The sequence below is a fragment of the Microcaecilia unicolor genome, chromosome 2 (assembly GCF_901765095.1).
Source record: "Microcaecilia unicolor chromosome 2, aMicUni1.1, whole genome shotgun sequence".
NCBI lineage: Eukaryota > Metazoa > Chordata > Amphibia > Gymnophiona > Siphonopidae > Microcaecilia > Microcaecilia unicolor.
The window spans coordinates 329,602,342-329,621,402 of NC_044032.1; the positions used below are offsets into that span (position 1 = coordinate 329,602,342).

General features: G+C 45.1%; 1 protein-coding gene across 2 annotated transcripts in view; it reads right to left on the reverse strand.

Moving 5' to 3' along the window:
• SLC49A3 (solute carrier family 49 member 3) overlaps positions 1-19,061 on the reverse strand; it is a 423,803-nt gene that overhangs the window by 5,708 nt on the left and 399,034 nt on the right. The gene's annotated exons all lie outside the window — the stretch shown is intronic.

The following is a 19,061-nucleotide window of genomic DNA, read 5'->3' on the forward strand; positions in this document are numbered from 1 at the left end:
AAAACTGAAAAAAAAACAAAACACAACAGAGTACTGGATGCATGAAACACATGCCCAGTGATGAAGATGATGGGGAAAAATTATACAAAACTACATTCCTGTTCTTGGTTTGACTTCTGGTTCTGTTTGTGTCCTCTTGTAAAAGATATTGAGGCTAGAGAGTTGCATGGGGACAGAAACCTAGCTGGAAATCCAACCTGTCCACGCAAGTAATCTCTTCCGTTCCATCCCTGCCCATACCTATAACCTTCAGAAGTAAGTTTTGTTTTTATTGAGTGTTAATGAAAATACAAACAGAAAGTCACAAACATGTGCCAAAACAGGCATAAAACCAATACCCTTCCCCCAACAAAGAGACTGACATGACAACCAAAGAGGTCAATAATCAGTCAGCTCAAATACAGGGAATCCTACTAACAGACTCCTAATTGGCGCTATATGAATACATGTTAATATGCATCAATCCATGTGAGTAAATGCGGCCCTAAGTTTACATAAGGAATATCAGTGGAAGATGTATTTGTGGAGGAGTAGCCTAATGGTTAGTACAGTGGGCTGAGAGCAGTGGTGTGCTGGTAAATTTTTAACAACAGGCTCTCTCTCTCTGAACCACCTCTTCGCCCCCCCCCCCCCCCGTCCACCTCTGCACCCCCCCCCCCCAAAAAAAAAAACATTTGCAGAGCTGGCTATACCCGGGGAGAGAGCGTGCTTTCAAACAATCCTTACATCCAAATTTACCTTCTTTTAATGTAAAAAAAAATCCTTTATCCTCCATCTTTTAAGACACTGCCTACCTGCTGGATAGTGATGGCACAAGGAAAGCAAGTGAAGACTAACTCAAAATAACCTGGCTGTTCCTTAGATGGGTACTAGTATTACGATGTTGAAGATGCGACCATACGATGACTCTGCGGTTATGCTCCACTAATAAGTTAAAAGATTAACTGGATTTCTTGAAAGAATTACATAAACTTAAGATGCATCATGACTAGCGCTAGGGACACACACATACGCTTATTTATTCAATATCACAATTCTTCATACAGCCACAAAACAACCTTTTAGGGTAGATAGTGCTCACAATGAGCTTCTTTTATTACCGACCAGACAGAGATAAGAGTTTTCAGTTGCCACAGTATAAGTTATCACAAGAACAAAATATAAGAAAACCAATATGGGCTGATTAGGGGCTTATATGGCCCATTTATGTATAAACAAAAGAAATCTGCGTGAAACAAAATATTTATTTTGACTAATAAAACCACTTCCCCCTGAAACATGTTCAAAACAGAATAATCCATTTGTCTGTCTAAAAGATAAACTTCTACAAAACAGATGAAGACCTGATTCCATGTGTGCCCCAATGAAAGGAGAGTTTAATTCTACTTCCATTTAATTTCAATATATTCCATCAACTTTATAACACCTGGCTTCCCATGGTAGATTACGACAACAACAGTTAAGCGGAACCCATCAGGAAACAGGATATCCTCACTGAAATTTGGCCATCTGTATTGTATACAGTGTATTTATTTATTTTTATAGTGTAGAAAAATGAGCACAAAATACAGAGTTTAAAATTGCTGTTTCTACCAGCTATAATAATTTCTTAAAATGTGTTAGTGATATTCAATTGTTATTTCATTACATTTATATCTAGACTATATGGGAAGCTTTCAAATAAATTAAAAATCTGTCCAATACGTAAAAAAAAAAAAAAAAAAAAACCAACCTTTTGACCTCTACATTTTAAGGCACTACCTATCCAATTGAAATAGCTTTAGAGTTGGTACACAGAAGATGGGCAATAAAGACAGACAACGTGGATGCAGCAGCTCATAGGTTTGCTTGCTTTGAGGAGATGACATGTGCGGGGGGGGGGGGGGGGCAGTGGCATAGCTAGGGTAGTTGACACCCGGGGCCGGTCATTTTTTAACACCCCCCCCCCCCAAATCCAGTACTAGGCATACCGAGAATACAAAACACTCACGACCTATAGAGCAATTTTACCATACCATAAGCAGTCGTTTCTATGAGTCACACAAGGAAAAGGAAAGCATCTTAAGCACTACAGTGAGCACTAGAACATCAATTCACCTATTGTAAAACGAAACCAGACAGAATAGTACAGATCGTCAATCCTGCACAGTCAATGCCAATTGAAAGCCATGTCTTTTTCACAAACACAGATACACCCTAATCCACTATAGAATAAGTAATCATAAACTTTCTATTTAGACAAAAATTAAACTGAACCCCTGATGCCAGACTCTGCATACAATGCAACACCACAGAAACAGAAAATGTCTCCTAGTACTGTGCAAAATATAAAGACAGCAGATGTAAATTTGAAAAAACTAACAAATACCAATCACCACTTTACAAATTAATAAATAGAAATAAAACAAATACAGAAAATAAAATAATACCATTTTATTGGACTAATACATTTAGCTTCCAGAGGCCAAAATCTCCTTCCTCAGGTCATACAGTATAGTGCTGTTACAGTATCCTATCCTGATCTGAGGAAGGGGGTTTTGTTCTCTGAAAGTTAAGTCAAAATGTATTAAATTAGTCCAATAAAAAGATTACCTTATTTACATGTTCTATTTATAAACATTTATTAACACAGCAAAATACTATATCCTAAAGCAAAATAATAAAAATATATATTTACAGTTTGTTGTCTTTGGTTTCTGCTTTCCTCATCTTCTTTTCACCGTCTTCCTTCCATCCAGCATCTGTCTTCGCTCTCTCTCTGCCATCCAGTGTCTGCCCTCTCTAATGTCCCTTCCATCCACATCTGCCCTCTATTTCTGCCCCTTCCATCCACCATCTGCCCCAGTCTGCCATCTCTCCCTCCCCCTTCCTTCCACCATCTGCCCTCTCTCTCTCCTTTCCCTCTAGCATTTGCCCTCTATCTCTGCCCCCTTCCATCCACTGTCTGCTCTTTCACTCCCTTCTATCCACTGTCTGCCCTTTCTCTCTGCTCCTTCGATTCACCATTTGCCCTCTCTCTTTCCCCCTCCCATCCATTCATGGTCTGCCCTCCCTCTCACTCCCCATTCCATCCAGGATCTATCCCCCCTCTCTCACTGCCCCCTCTTTTCGGCTCCCAGTTCCCACCTGTGGCTACCCCTAGTTCCAGATCCATTGATTCTCCCATCCACCCCTGCCCCAGGCATGACCCCATTCTCCCTCCTGCTCACTTTTCAGACCCCAGTTCCAGCTCCATGCCCCTTCTCCCATCTGTCTCCCACCCAGTCCCTTCTGCTCATCTGAGTCCCCCTCACCCCATCTGTCTCCCACACAGTCCCTTCTGCCCATCTGAGTCCCCCTCACCCCATCTGTCTCCCACACAGTCCCTTCTGCCCATCCTAGTCCCCCTCACCCCATCTGGCTCCCACCCAGTCCCTTCTGCTATCCAAGTGCCCCCCACCCTCACCCCATCTGTCTCCCACCCAGTACCTTCTGCCCATCCGAGTCCCCCTCACCCCATCTGTCTCCCACCCAGTCCCTTCTGCTATCCAAGTGCCCCCCACCCTCACCCCATCTGTCTCCCACCCAGTCCCTTCTGCCCATCTGAGTCCCCCTCACCCCATCTGTCTCCCACACAGTCCCTTCTGCCCATCCGAGTCCCCCTCACCCCATCTGTCTCCCACCCAGTCCCTTCTGCTATCCAATTGCCCCCCACCCTCACCCCATCTGTCTCCCACCCAGTCCCTTCTGCCCATCCGAGTCCCCTCACCCCATCTGGCTCCCACCCAGTCCCTTCTGCTATCCAAGTGCCCCCCACCCTCACCCCATCTGTCTCCTACCCAGTCCCTTCTGCCCATCCGAGTCCCCCTCACCCCATCTGTCTCCCACCCAGTCCCTTCTGCTATCCAAGTGCCCCCCACCCTCACCCCATCTGTCTCCCACCCAGTCCCTTCTGCCCATCCCAGTCCCCCTCACCCCATCTGTCTCCCACCCTCACCCTGCCTCGTCTTCTCCCTGCCACCCGGTCTTTAAAAAGAAATTGCCGACGCGATAGCGAGCGCAGCACCTCGTGTGCAAGTAAAAGAAGCGAATCCGATCATCTCATTGGGCCTTCCTTCACTGTCCCGCCCTAGAGGAAATAGGAAGTTGCGTCAGAGGAGAGCGGGACAGTGAGGGAAGGCCCAATGAGATGATCGGATCCGCTTCTTTTACTTGTACACGAGGTGCTGCGCTCGCTATTGCGTCGGCAAATAAATTTAAAGGGCTGGTGTGGGGGGGGGGGGGTGCCAGGATGAAGAGCAGCGGGAGCGGCGGCACCCCCCTTTCTGGTGACACCCGGGGCGGACCGCCCCCACCGCCCCGCCCTTGCTACGCCACTGGGGGGAGGCACTGAAAACAGAGATTTAGCAAACTGGCTTCCTTACCGTGGTGGAGTAGATAGGCAGCGCAGCAGCTCATCCGTTTCTTTCAAACCTCCTTGGTCCCAACTCCAAACAGTGTCCTTTGACTGCCGCGTCCTGCCTACGCGGAAACAGCAACTTGAATCAGAGTAGGCGGACATGGCAGCACTATCTACACTTCTTCCCTTGGTTCATTAATCTCATCCCATGGCTTTTCCTACCATCTGTATGCTGATGACTCCCAAATCTACCTTTCTACCCCTGATATCTCACCTTGCATCCAAACCAAAGTTTCAGCGTGCTTGTCTGACATTGCTGTCTGGATGTCTCAATGCCACCTGAAATTAAATATGACCAAAACCGAGCTTCTCATTTTCCCCCCCAAACCCACCTCCCCGCTCCCCCCGTTTTCTATTTCTGTTGATGGCTCTCTCATTCTCCCTGTCTCCTCAGCTTGAAACCTTGGGGTCATCTTTGACTCTTCTCTCTCCTTCTCTGCTCATATCCAGCAGATTGCCAAGACCTGTCGTTTCTTTCTTTACAACATCCGTAAAATCCGCCCCTTTCTTTCCGAGCACTCTACCAAAACCCTCATCCACACCCTTGTCACCTCTCGTTTAGACTACTGCAATCTGCTTCTTGCTGGCCTCCCACTTAGTCACCTCTCCCCTCTCCAGTCGGTTCAAAACTCTGCTGCCCGTCTCGTCTTCCGCCAGGGTCGCTTTACTCATACTACTCCTCTCCTCAAGACCCTTCACTGGCTCCCTATCCGTTTTCGCATCCTGTTCAAACTTCTTCTACTAACCTATAAATGTACTCACTCTGCTGCTCCCCAGTATCTCTCCACACTCGTCCTTCCCTACACCCCTTCCCGTGCACTCCGCTCCATGGATAAATCCTTCTTATCTGTTCCCTTCTCCACTACTGCCAACTCCAGACTTCGCGCCTTCTGTCTCGCTGCACCCTACGCCTGGAATAAACTTCCTGAGCCCCTACGTCTTGCCCCATCCTTGGCCACCTTTAAATCTAGACTGAAAGGCCACCTCTTTAACATTGCTTTTGACTCGTAACCACTTGTAACCACTCGCCTCCACCTACCCTCCTCTCTTCCTTCCCGTTCACATTAATTGATTTGATTTGCTTACTTTATTTATTTTTTGTCTATTAGATTGTAAGCTCTTTGAGCAGGGACTGTCTTTCTTTTATGTTTGTGCAGCGCTGCGTACGCCTTCTAGCGCTATAGAAATGCTAAATAGTAGTAGTAGTAATAGAAGGACCCCTACGCTCGCAATGCATCATGACCTGGCTGTTCTAACCACCGCCTGCAGCTACTACAGGTACGGTAGAGGAGTGGACGACGACAGGCGGGGGTGGAGAGGTTGAGGGAGGGAGGGAGCGGATGCAAGAGGGAAGAAGAGAAACCGAAGGGACAAAATAAAACTTAAAATGCATGGGGCAGCGGAAAGGGCAGCAGGGGAGAGAGAATCAGAACACAGACGGTGCGTGCAGCAAGTGTTTTTTTGGGGGGTGGGCAGCCGGGGGACAATGCTCCCCCAATCACTTGACTACTACTACAAATCTGTCCTCCCTCAACAAACGGGCCCCCCGGCTCATCACAAGTCTGATTAAAATAATTCTTACCAGAGGCAGGGTATGCTGCTTGCTGACGGTGTACGGCACCACGACCAGCTGAGCGCTGCTGAGGCGAACCAGGCAGCGCACGAGTGACGAGCACACAAATACCTTCCCAATGCAGCACGAGGAGGCAGGGCTGCCACACACCACACGTGCACCAATATCAGGTGACAGCTGGTGTGTTTGGGTATGTGTGCCTCCAGCCTCCCGCTGTAATTTGTAGGGGAAAAAAAACTTTGTCCCGTCCCTGCAGACAGCTGAACAACCGGCTCACAAAATAATTCAAAAATTTAACAACCGGCTCTGCAGAGCCGGTGCGAGCCAGCTCCAGCACACCACTGGCTGAGAGCCTGGAGAACTGGGTTCAATTCCCACTGCAGCTCCTTGTGACGCTGGGAAAGTTACTTAACCCTCCACTGCCCCAGGTACAAAAATTTAGATTGTGAGTCTACTAGGGTCTTTGGTTGTATCACAGAAAGGCTATATATCAAATCCATGATCCTTTACTCCTTTACAGTGCCAGTGTCCCCGGCCTCCCTGGTTTGCAGCCCACTGCTCTAACCATTAGGTTACTCCTCCATTCAATATCATCCCCTGCGAAAGGGTCTTAAAATAGCCTTTGTGCATTCACTACTCTATATTGTAGACCGTCTATAATTTTTATTTTTGAAATTTGTTTATTGGTTATGGTCACATATAGGCATATTTTCAAAGCATTTTGGGAGGCTAAGTTCTATAGGTTTCTATGAAACTTTAGGAGGCTAAGTGCTTTGAAAATGAGCATGTTAGTAACCTAGTAGATGACGGCAGAAAAAGACCTGCATGGTTCATCCAGTCTGCCCAACAAGATAAACTCATATGTGCTACTTTTTGTGTATACCTTACCTTGATTTGTACCTGTTCTTTTCAGGGCACAGACCGTGTAAGTCTGCCCAGCACTATCCCCGCCTCCCAACCACCAGCCCCTCCTCCCACCACCGGCTCTGGCACAGACCATATAAGTCTGCCCAGCACTATCCCCGCCTCCCGCCACCGGCTCTGCCACCCAATCTCGGCTAAGCTCCTGAGGATCCATTCCTTCTGAACAGGATTCCTTTATGTTTGTCCCACGCGTGTTTGAATTCTGTTACCGTTTTCATTTCCACCACCTCCCGCGGGAGGGCATTCCAAGCATCCACTACTCTCTCTGTGAAAAAATACTTCCTGACATTTTTCTTGAGTCTGCCCCCCTTCAATCTCATTTCATGTCCTCTCGTTCTACCTCCTTCACATCTCCGGAAAAGGTTCGTTTGCGGATTAATATTTTTCAAATATTTGAACGGGTATCATATCACCCCTGTTTCTCCTTTCTTCCAGAGTATATATGTTCAGGTCATCAAGTCTCTCCTCATACGTCTTGTAACACAAATCCCTTACCATTCTTGTAGCTTTTCTTTGCACCGCTTCAATTCTTTTTACATCCTTCGCAAGGTACGGCCTCCAAAACTGAACACAATACTCTAGGTGGGGCCTCACCAACGACTTATACAGGGGCATCAACACCCCCTTTCTTCTGCTGGTCACACCTCTCTCTATACAGCCTAACAACCTTCTAGCTACGGCCACCGCCTTGTCACACTGTTTCGTCGCCTTCAGATCCTCAGATACTATCAACCCCAAGATCCCTCTCCCCGTCCGTACCTATCAGATTCTCCCCGCCTAACACATACGTCTCCCGAGGATTTCTATTCCCTAAGTGCATCACTTTGCATTTCTTCGCATTGAATTTTAATTGCCAAATCTTAGACCATTCTTCTAGCTTCCTCAGATCCTTTTTCATGTTTTCCACTCCCTCCCGGGTGTCCACTCTGTTACAGATCTTAGTGTCATCTGCAAATAGGCAAACCTTACCTTCTAACCCTTCGGCAATGTCACTCACAAATATATTGAACAGAATCGGTCCCAGCACCGATCCTTGAGGCACTCCACTACTCACCTTCCCTTTCTCCGAGCGAATTCCATTCACCACCACCCTCTGGCTTCTGTCCGTCAACCAGTTCCTAATCCAGTTCACCATTTCGGGTCCTATTTTCAGCCCATCCAGTTTATTTAAGAGCCTCCTGTGGGGAACCTTGTCAAAAGCTTTGCTGAAATCTAAGTAGATTACGTCTATAGCTCATCCCTGATTCAATTCTCCTGTCATCCAATCAAAGAATTCAATGAGATTCGTTTGGCACGATTTCCCTTTGGTAAAACCATGTTGTCTCGGATCTTGCAACTTATTGGCTTCCAGGAAATTCACTATCCTTTCCTTCAGCATCGCTTCCATTACTTTTCCAATAACTGAAGTGAGGCTTACCGGCCTGTAGTTTCCAGCTTCTTCCCTATCACCACTCTTGTGAAGAGGGACCACCTCCGCCGTTCTCCAATCCCTCGGAACCTCTCCCGTCTGCAAGGATATATAAACAATCTTAAGAGGACCCGCCAGAACCTCTCTGAGCTCCCTCAATATCCTGGGGTGGATCCCATCCGGTCCCATGGCTTTGTCCACCTTTAGCTTTTCAAGCTGTTCATACACATTCTCTTCCGTGAACGGTGCTGTATCCACTTCAATCTCATTTGTACTTTTTGCAGTCCATCGCGGTCCTTCTCCAGGATTTTCTTCCGTGAAAGCAGAACAAAAGTATCTATTTAGCAAATTTGCTTTTTCTTCATCATTATCCACATAGCGGTTCGCAGTATCTTTTAGTCTCACAATTCCCTTTTTAGTCATTCTCCTTTCACTTATATACCTGAAGAAATTTTTGTCACCTCTCCTTACATTTCTAGCCATTTGTTCTTCCGCTTTCGCCAGACGTATCTCTCTCTTGGCTTCTTTCAGTTTCATCCTGTATTCCTCCTCGTGTTCCTTTTTTTGAGTTTTTGTGTATTTCTGGAATGCCAACTCTTTAGCCTTTATTTTCTCAGCCACTTGCTTGGAGAACCATATCGGTTTCCTTTTTCTCTTGCTTTTATTTACTTTCCTTACATAAAGGTTCGTGGCCCTATTTATAGCTTCTTTCAGCCTGGACCACTGTCCTTCCACTTCTTGTATTTCCTCCCAGCCCATCATCTCCTTCCTCAGGTATTCCCCCATTTTACTAAAGTCAGCACGCTTGAAATCCAGAACTTTGAGTTTTGAGTGGCCGCTCTCCACTTTAGCTGTAATATCAAACCAAACCGTTTGATGGTCACTGCTGCCCAGGTGGGCACCCACTCGGATATTTGACACGCTATCCCCATTTGTGAGCACCATGGGTTCCGTCACCATTTGTCTGAGCAAACCGCTTTGTAAAGCATCCACGATCTCTCTACTTCTTTCCAATTCCGCAGACGGAACCTTCCAATCCACATCCGGCAGATTGAAATCTCCCAGCAACAGCAACTCTCTCTTGTTTCCCAACTTTTGAATATCTGCGATCAGGTCACAACATCAATAATTTACAAGCACATTGCGGTAACATTTCTGTATCTCTTTTCCATTTCTATATCTAACATGCTTCCACTCACTCAAAACCTAAGCTATACCTAATCTGTACTCTCTGCTTCCTGATACATTAACTGTTCTCCATCTCACAATTACCACCCCCATCCTTATCTCAACCACTGCTAATAACAACAATTATTTCAAACCCTTCTTCCCTCCCCACCTAATCCCCAACAAACCCTAATCCCCCCCTTCCCTCCCCCGGAGGTCAGTCACATCAAACACATCTTTCTTCTTTTTCGGTCACATATTTAGAATACGGTCTCTACCCCCTGGGGGTATAGTCTGCCAAAACGGGGTCCATATTCGATAGAATTCTTTCTCTGTGTATCTCGAGTCTTGCTTGTAATCCGCCACTCTTCTCTCGAATCTCATATAGTCTATCATGTAGCTGTGCCACTGCTGCACAGTAGGTGCTTTATTTGTAATCCACTCGAGGAGAATTAGTTTTTTAGCTATCATCGTTGCTCTGCGAGTGAAACCCGTAAGCCCAGCCGGGACGGGTCGAATTAATGTTGCACAACCAAACAACATTAACGGGCTACACATCCAAGTCATGCCCCACATTCTTGATGTATTTTGTGCTAGGAGCTTCCAAAACTGCTGAATGGCTGGGCACGCCCAGAACATATGGCCCACGAGTGCTCCCTCCGCCTCACATTTGGGGCAAGCCCCATCTGGTGAAAGCCCCATATGGAATGCTCTACGTGGCGAGACGTGGGACCTCACTGCAAATTTGTATTCCATTTCACAGTAAGTGATCATCTTTGATGACCTCTGGATCGACACAATGTATTCCCTTATTAGGTGCAGCGTCACATGGGTATCCAATTCTGTACTCTACGCTTGAGCTAATGTTTTAAAGTCTGGCTCTGTGATTGCATCTCTCAGGTATCTGTGGTGCATCGTTAATGTAACCTTATTTTGAGACTGTAGCGAATAGGCTGATGAAAGCAGTGGCGTTCCTAGGGGGGCGGACACCCGGGGCGGTGCCCCGCCCCCCCGGGTGCAGCACCCCCCCCCCCCGATGCAGCGCGGACCCCCCCCCCAGGTGCAAGCCGCTGGGGGGGGTGCCGCAGCGCGCGCCTGCTCAGAGTTCCCTGACTTCGCGCGTTCGCTGCAGCTCCCTCTGACCCGGAACAGGAAGTAACCTGTTCCAGGGCAGAGCAGAGGGAGCTGCAGCGAACGCGCGAAATCAGCGATCTCAGAGCAGGCGCGCGCCGCGGCACCCCCCCAGCGGTGTGCACCCGGGGCGGACCGCCCCCACCCCCCCCCCCTTGGTATGCCACTGGATGGAAGTTCCTCCTGCACGTCTTCTGTTAAGCATTCCCATGGCAGACTGCGCTCTATCTAGAAATTATGCTTATGCATGCTGAAAGACTCCTGTTAAATGTTATAATCACGCTAAATGCTTTACCTAAATGCTTCAATTATTAATAGGCTTCATAGCTTGTCTAAAGAACTCTCTCTGAATGACAAAAAGCGTTTTATACCTTAGATAATTGCTGCATGCCGAAATACTCTCTCCCAATGCTCTAAACACTTCATCTAATTGCTTTAACAGTGTACAGGCTTATAACACGCTTGAAAATCTCCCAGTACATGCTACAAATATCACCAACACCAACCAACACCTTCACAAATATTACCGACACCACCAACACTACCCACACTCTCCCGAACACCGTCCACATAAACCCAACATGAACACTAATAATTTACTGATAGTAATCTATCTCATTCCTATAATCCACTACGCATGGACCACCCCTAACTTCTACAGCAACCCAACCACAACACACCAACTATATATACAACCTACCAATAACTCACCAAACCAAAAAAACAATAACCAACCAAAAGGCAACGTTTCCACCTATGAACACCACCAACAGAAAGAGAAGAAAACCAACAACAACAAATCCAACAATCGAGGAAACAGACAATTAATAAAAATAAACACATCTAACCTCCCTACAGAACCATACCGCTCAATCCGAATAGGATACATCAACGCAAGATCACCGGTAAGCAATTCCATAGACATACTAGACTGGACTACCACAGAGAAACTAGACCTTCTATTCATCACGGAAACATGGTTTCACGGCCCCACAGACCCCGCCATCAAAAACACATGCCCACCAGATTACAAAATCACCCACTGGACAAGAAATGGAAAAAGAGGTGGCAGAATAGCCATAATTTACAAATCCGAGTTCACCATCACAACTACTGGTGAATCCACCTCACCACAACTCGAAATAGCCTCGACAAGAATCAATCATCCGAACCTACAAGGACACCTCAACACAATTTTATTCTACAGACCACCAGGAAAATGGAAAGACTCCCAAGCGCAACTCATGGACTTCATCTCGAACACGTGTGTCTCAGCCTCCAATATCTTCATTATAGGAGACATCAACCTACATCTTGAAGACGACACTTCAAAAAACACACTAGAATGTAAAGAATTCCTGAAACTCTGGGACTTACACGCTCCAAACACCCAACCAACTCACGAAAAAGGCCACACACTGGACATCATCACACACAAATTCGACCAAGATTCAACTATCCGACTCACAGACACAAGATGGATACCCACACCATGGACAGACCACTATAAAGCACATATCTCCCTCCTCTGGCGAAAAACACACAGAAACGCAGTCAACAAAAACGAACGAACAACATACACTATGAGAGGAAAGATAGACCCTACATCATTCTGGCAACAGGTCTACCAAAATGAACGGCCACTAAACACTGACACCGTACAATTCCTCCTAGAATGGGATAACATATGTAAAACAACATTAGACACAATTGCCCCAATCCAAACCAGAACATCGCACAGGAAAAAATCAAATCCATGGTTCACCGAAGAGCTGAAAGAACTGAAAACGCAAGTCAGAAAACTAGAACGCGCATGGAACAAAAAGAAAGATGAACACACACTGAATGCATGGAAATCACTTCGGAGGAAATACAAATACACCATAAAACAGACTAAAAGACTACACTACAAAACTATGATTGGACCAAACTACAAAGACACGCACAAACTCTTCCACCTTGTAAATAAGCTGCTAGACACTTCACCTGTCATAAACAATAACAAAGAAATACCAGGGGTCGATGACCTCGCGAAATACTTCAAAGAGAAAATCACACAACTACGACTTAGAATACCCACCAGCCCCACCGAATACACAACATTCCTGAACTGTCTAGACCCTGAAGATGGAAAACACCCAGCAGACAGGATCTGGACCGAATTCGAAGTACTGTCAGAAGACCTTATCGTTAAAACGCTTAAAAGATTCGCCAAATCCCAATGCAAACTAGACATCTGCCCAAGTAACCTCATGAAATCAGCTCCTCATCAATTCATATTAGACTTAACGAACCACCTGAATTTCATGCTACAAAATGGTCTTTTCCCAAAGGAAAAAGGAAAAATCTTACTCACCCCAATACCCAAAGACACAAAGAAAAACGCTAGTGAATTAACTAACTACAGACCAGTTGCATCCATACCACTAATAACTAAAATAACAGAAGGAGTGGTAACCAAGCAACTCACAAGTTATCTCGACAAGTTCTCAATACTGCATGATGCCCAATCAGGATTCCGTTCGAATCACAGCACAGAGACAGTATTAACTATCCTACTGACCAAATTTAAGCAACGGATCGCAACTGGCTCCAATATACTCCTCCTACAATTTGACATGTCAAGTGCCTTCGACATGGTTGACCACGGAATCCTATTACACATTCTTGAATATTTCGGCATCGGAGGCAATGTCCTAAATTGGTTCAAGAGATTCTTAACCTCACGCTCATACCAAGTCACATCAAATTCAACCACATCTGCTGCATGGACACCTGAGTGCGGAGTACCGCAGGGATCTCCCCTCTCACCAACAATTTTCAACCTACTGATGACCCCACTAGCAAAACTTCTATCAAACCATAACCTTAACCCTTACATATATGCCGATGATGTAACGATATATATTCCTTTTAAACAAAACATCAACGAAATCTCTAACGAAATCAACCAAAGTCTACACATCATGAACACCTGGGCAGATGCATTCCGACTGAAATTGAACGCAGAAAAAACTCAATGCCTCATACTAACCTCCCAATACAATACAACAAAATTTACTACTATCAACACACCTAAACTAAACTTGCCAATTTCAGAAAATTTAAAAATCCTCGGAGTAACAATCGACCGCCACCTTACACTTGAAACTCACGCGAACAACACAACAAAAAAGATGTTCTTCTCCATGTGGAAGCTGAAAAGAATAAAACCATTCTTTCCAAGATTTGTCTTCCGCAACCTGGTACAATCACTCGTATTAAGCCATCTGGATTACTGCAACTCATTATACGCAGGCTGCAAAGAACAAATAATGAGAAAACTTCAGACAGCTCAGAATACAGCGGCCAGACTCATCTTCGGAAAACCAAAATACGAAAGTGCAGCACCATTACGCGAGAAACTACACTGTCTCCCACTTAGGGAACGTGTCACCTTTAAAATATGCACATTAGTGCATAAAATCATTCACGGTGAAGCCCCTGCATACATGTCTGACTTGGTAGACCTGCCACCCAGAAACGCCAAAAAATCATCCAGAACTTTCCTCAACCTCCACTTCCCTAAGTGCAAAGGCATAAAGTATAAAGGACTACATGCTTCAACCTTCTCCTACAGGAGCACGCAACTCTGGAACACACTACCACGCGGCCTGAGAGCGGTCTACGAGTTGACAGACTTCCGCAAACGATTGAAGACCTATCTCTTTGACAAAACATACCGCAAGGATCAAAACATATAAATCCCATATACATCATAACAATGCCTCAAGATATTACCCCACGTACTCCACGTCCCCGAACTCTCCCATTCAATATCTACCCACAGATAAAAACTGTCTACCCCATCGCTCGCTTGCTATTATTCGATCAGCGTAGTAAGTCCCCTACACCATATCCTTTAGTTTCCACGCCCCAAAGGCGACTGATCTGACCCTGTCTTCCTTTATCTGTTCACAATGTAACCCATAATCGTAATGTAATGTAATGTAATGTAATGTAAGAAACTGTATTTCCATCACTTACAATGTATTGTAAGCCACACTGAGCCCGCAAATAGGTGGGAAAATGTGGGATACAAATGCAACTAAATAAATAAATAAATAAATATAGTGTCTGAGTTGCATGTAATGGATGTGATCCTTTGGTTTAAGTGAAAACTGGGTTTTGAGTTCTTCAAAAGTCTTTATCCACCCCTCCTCTGTCAAAGCTTGGAAGAGATATGTTAGGTCGCTTCTCTGCCATCTGCGGAAAGCTTGGTATATAACACCAGGCGGAAACTGAGGATTATCACAAATTGCTATGAAGGGGGTAACTTTCCCAGAAAATTGGTGATATCGACAAGTCCACTGCCACACTGCTTTGGCCGTAGTAAGGATATGCGACTTTTTTAAAACTTTGGGAATTTTGCCTCCTCCAATGTGCAACAGACAACTGAAGTGGGTTTCCTGCATCAAAGCCGTCTCCATCTCTGTAGCTGAAAACTCTGATGTAGCTCGATACCAATCTGAGATGTGGCGCATTCCACTAGCCACTGTGAGAAGTCGTATGCTTAGTAGACCCAATCCAAATTCTCGAGGTATTTGTAAGGTTGAAAGTGGTATGCACGCTTTTCGTCCTCTCCAGAGAAACCGCTGTAAATGCTTGTGTAACGTTCTTTCATCTTCATGTCTGAAGAAGAGTGGCAAAGTCTGAAAGATATAAAGCCATTTTGGCACTATCATCATATTGTACATCGCAATGCGGCCTATGAGTGACAAGGGGTAATTCTCCCACATCCGCAGCTTGGTACACGTTATTTCTAGCAGGGGAGCAACATTCGCGGAGTAGAGGTTGGTCAGGTCCTGCGGTACCTGGGTTCCCAGGTATTTAATCTTGTCGCCCGCCCAGGCTATAGGAAGATCTTCAGCTCCAGTGTGGGTTTTATCCGGATATACTTCCAAAGCTAATGATTTACGTATATTTAGGGTAAACCCGGATATCTGCCCAAACTCCTGTATCAATTTAATTACTTGGTCTAAGGAGCTGTAGGGCTGTGCTGTAATTACCATAAGATCATCTGCAAAGGCTAGGGCTTTGATTATGTCTGTCCCCACTCGCATTCCTGGTATTCCCTCTGTATGTTTTATTACCCTCAATAAGGGCTCTAATGATAAGCTGGTGATAGAGGGCATCCTTGTCTAGTTCCCTGCGCAATCTTGAATGATTGGGCTCTTAAGCCATTCACCAGTACCGCTGCGGACGGGTTTGCGTATAATCGCTCTATAGAACCTGCCCCCAAATCCCATATGTCTCAGGACTGCAAACATGTATTCCCACCCCACTTGGTCGAAGGCTTTTTCTGCATCCAGCGAGTATAGTGAAGCTGGAGTCTCTGTCAGCTGGCTGGTTGCCATGGCTAGCAGTAATCTGCGAACATTCTTTGTTGCTTGTCTAGTCTTAACAAAGCCTACTTGCTCCTCACCCACTAGTCTGGGTAATATCGCAGCTAGGCGATTAGCCAGTACCTTAGCCAAGATTTTAAGGTCTACGTTTAGGAGCGAGAAGGGCATGTAGGAGTCAGCTTGATTTTCTGGGTGTCCTGGCTTCAAAATTAATGATATCAGGGCTGTATTTGCATGCTGGGGACTGGCCCTCCCCAATGACCTGATCAAAGTATTCGCATATTGGAGGGTAGAAGGAACTGGGTAACATTTTATAAAATTCCCTCATGTACCCGTCCGGACCTGGCGCGGACCCCGCTGGGAGGGACTTGACTACTTCTTGTATTTCTTTTGCTGTTAAGGGTTCTTCTAGATCTACCGCTTCCTGCTCTGTCAATCATGGGAGCCCCGCCCGGTCTAAGAACTTCTGTATGTTTGCAGTCTCTGGGACTCGCGATGAATTATATAGGGTGGCAAAAAATTTAGTAAAGATCTCCGCCACTTTTCCATAGTGCTCTTTTTTTTCCCTAGGAAAAAGGTTCTGGTACTCATACAAGGCCAACCTTAGGGGGTGGGGGCACTATCCATAGCTTCATCCCCACAGTAGCCACACCCCCTTTTACCAGCAGCAGAACATATAAAAGGGTTATATACTAGAAAAAGAAAACTTTGCAATGCTCAATATACTCAGCTAAAATTTGTGCAGTTAAATTAGATATAGCTTGTAAAATAATGACCCCTGACCCTGTACTCTGGACCCAGGGCCAGCACAAGGGTCTGTGGCACTTTGAGTCAACTTTTTCTTCTGCACACCCTCCACATCAGCTCCCTTGTAGCCAGCCAGCATTCCTGCATAACCCCACCTCACCCCAAGGAACCTGGGGGTGATGGGGGCAGCATTGAGCCCCACTTTCTTTTATCCTAGTGGCTGCTTTTTTCAAAATGACACCGCTAAAGGATTCAAGCTGCAATATAAGAGAAAAACAAAAAGCAGCCTGATCCCCGACCCCACCGACAGTGCTGCAGGATTAGAGGTCAATGGCACCATTTCAAAGAAGGTTCTAGAACATCAATATACCTACTGTGAAGACTAAACAAGTCAGATTACTAAACATCCCTACATAAAATTTCCATGTTAAAAGAATATCTGGTCTCAGTAACACACTTAGAACACGTGAACACAAATTAAAATACAAATATATACACAAGGGGGGGGAGGAGTCAAGATGGTGGTATGCTGGGTTCCTGAACGCCGGTGTGGTTTGAGCTCCGTTTAAATAAAAAACACGGAAGATGGCGACCAAGCAGGATGTGCGATGAGGACGCTCCTAGAAAAACTTTCTAATAGCGATATTTCTTATAATAATTATGCCGAAAAGGAAAGGAAAGCCGAGGGGACCACCTCTCCCGAAGCAAATTCCTTCCCTACCTGGGCAGCAGTCCATGTCCGCATATCTGGTTTCAACTCCTATTGCGGACGTATCCGCTAGCGGGGCAGGGAAGAGCCCCGCTCAGGAGAGCGATGTATCGCTCAGTCCGCTGGGACCTTTGACCCCTACGCCGCCGCGGACGCCCGGAGGAGCTGTGCCGAGCTCTAAAGGAAACGAGAGCTCGAAGGAGTGGCGCTCTCCGGAGACGCCCGTGCCGCCCATGGAGACGTTTGGGATGGCGCAGGGAGACCAACGAACACCAGAAGATCTAGCTGGGGCAATTGGCGGGAACTCGCCTGAAACAACTGCGCAGGCAACGGCTTGCGCCTTTGCGATTGAACCGCTGATTAAGCCTCAAGTGGTGTCGCTGGACTCTATCTGGGCAGCCCTGGAATCGCTTCACAAGGTCTGTACCTCATTTATTACGCTATCACTGAATAATTCTTCTCAGATAAACTCTTTAAAAGTTCAAATGGAGGGAATATCACTAAAGCAGACCAGTCTAGAAACACAAGTTGAAAAATTGAATCGGCAACAAGCTCAGATCTCCGGGGATCGTCTATTAATCCATAGAAAAATTGAAAATATGGAAAATTGCTCAAGAAATCTGAACTTGCGATTATTAAACTTTCCAAGATCTCAATTTGTGTCTCCTAAAGACATGTTTGCTAAATTTTTGAAGGAAATATATAAATATTCTGAACAAACAATTCCCCCAATTCAAAAAATCTACTACTTGGATGTGAAGACTCCTCCATTACAGGAAAATTTTGCACAGGATATACCATCTGAAACGCTAGACTTGACAAACTTTCTAGAACAGTCGAAGGATAATACAGAGACTAGAGCTACCCTGATTGTATCTTTTGTTTTTCTACAAGATAAAGAATCTTTATTGAGACTTTACTTTAAAAACTTGTGTCCTGAATTTAAAGGTAGCAAGGTTTCTGTATTTCCAGACATTGCTCGATGGACTCAACAAAGACGGAAAAAATTCCTGCTTATGAAACAAGAATCATTAAATATTGGAGCAATCTTCCAATTACGTTTTCCATGTAAATGTATATTGATACTTAAAGAGAAGAAATATGTGTTTTTCGAACCAGATCAATTGAGATCATTCCTTGATATGAAGCGAGACTAGGTCTAAATCCAGATAAATGTGTCCTATATAATTATGGATAACCACTGTTTGTTTTCTTTTGAATTTGATAGTTCTTAGTACCAACTTCCTTTGGTATTATTAGATCTTGAATCCCTCAATTTGTGGACTATAATAACCAACTGAATATATATTTCTGTTTGTAAAAATTTATCTATTAAGTTAGAATATTTTTCCCAGATTGGTTTATCTTATCAAAGAGTTATTCTTTGTGTATTTCATATTAAAATGATAAATAAAGATTTAAATAAATAAATAAATAAATAAAAAACACGTTTTCCTTTTTTTTTTTTTACCTTTGCTTCTTAACACAAACAAAAGAGAAAGGTAAGGGCCCCATCTGCTCTGGGTTCGTTGCCTCCCATGACTCGGGAATCTCAACCCCGGATTGAAGGATTTTTTGCT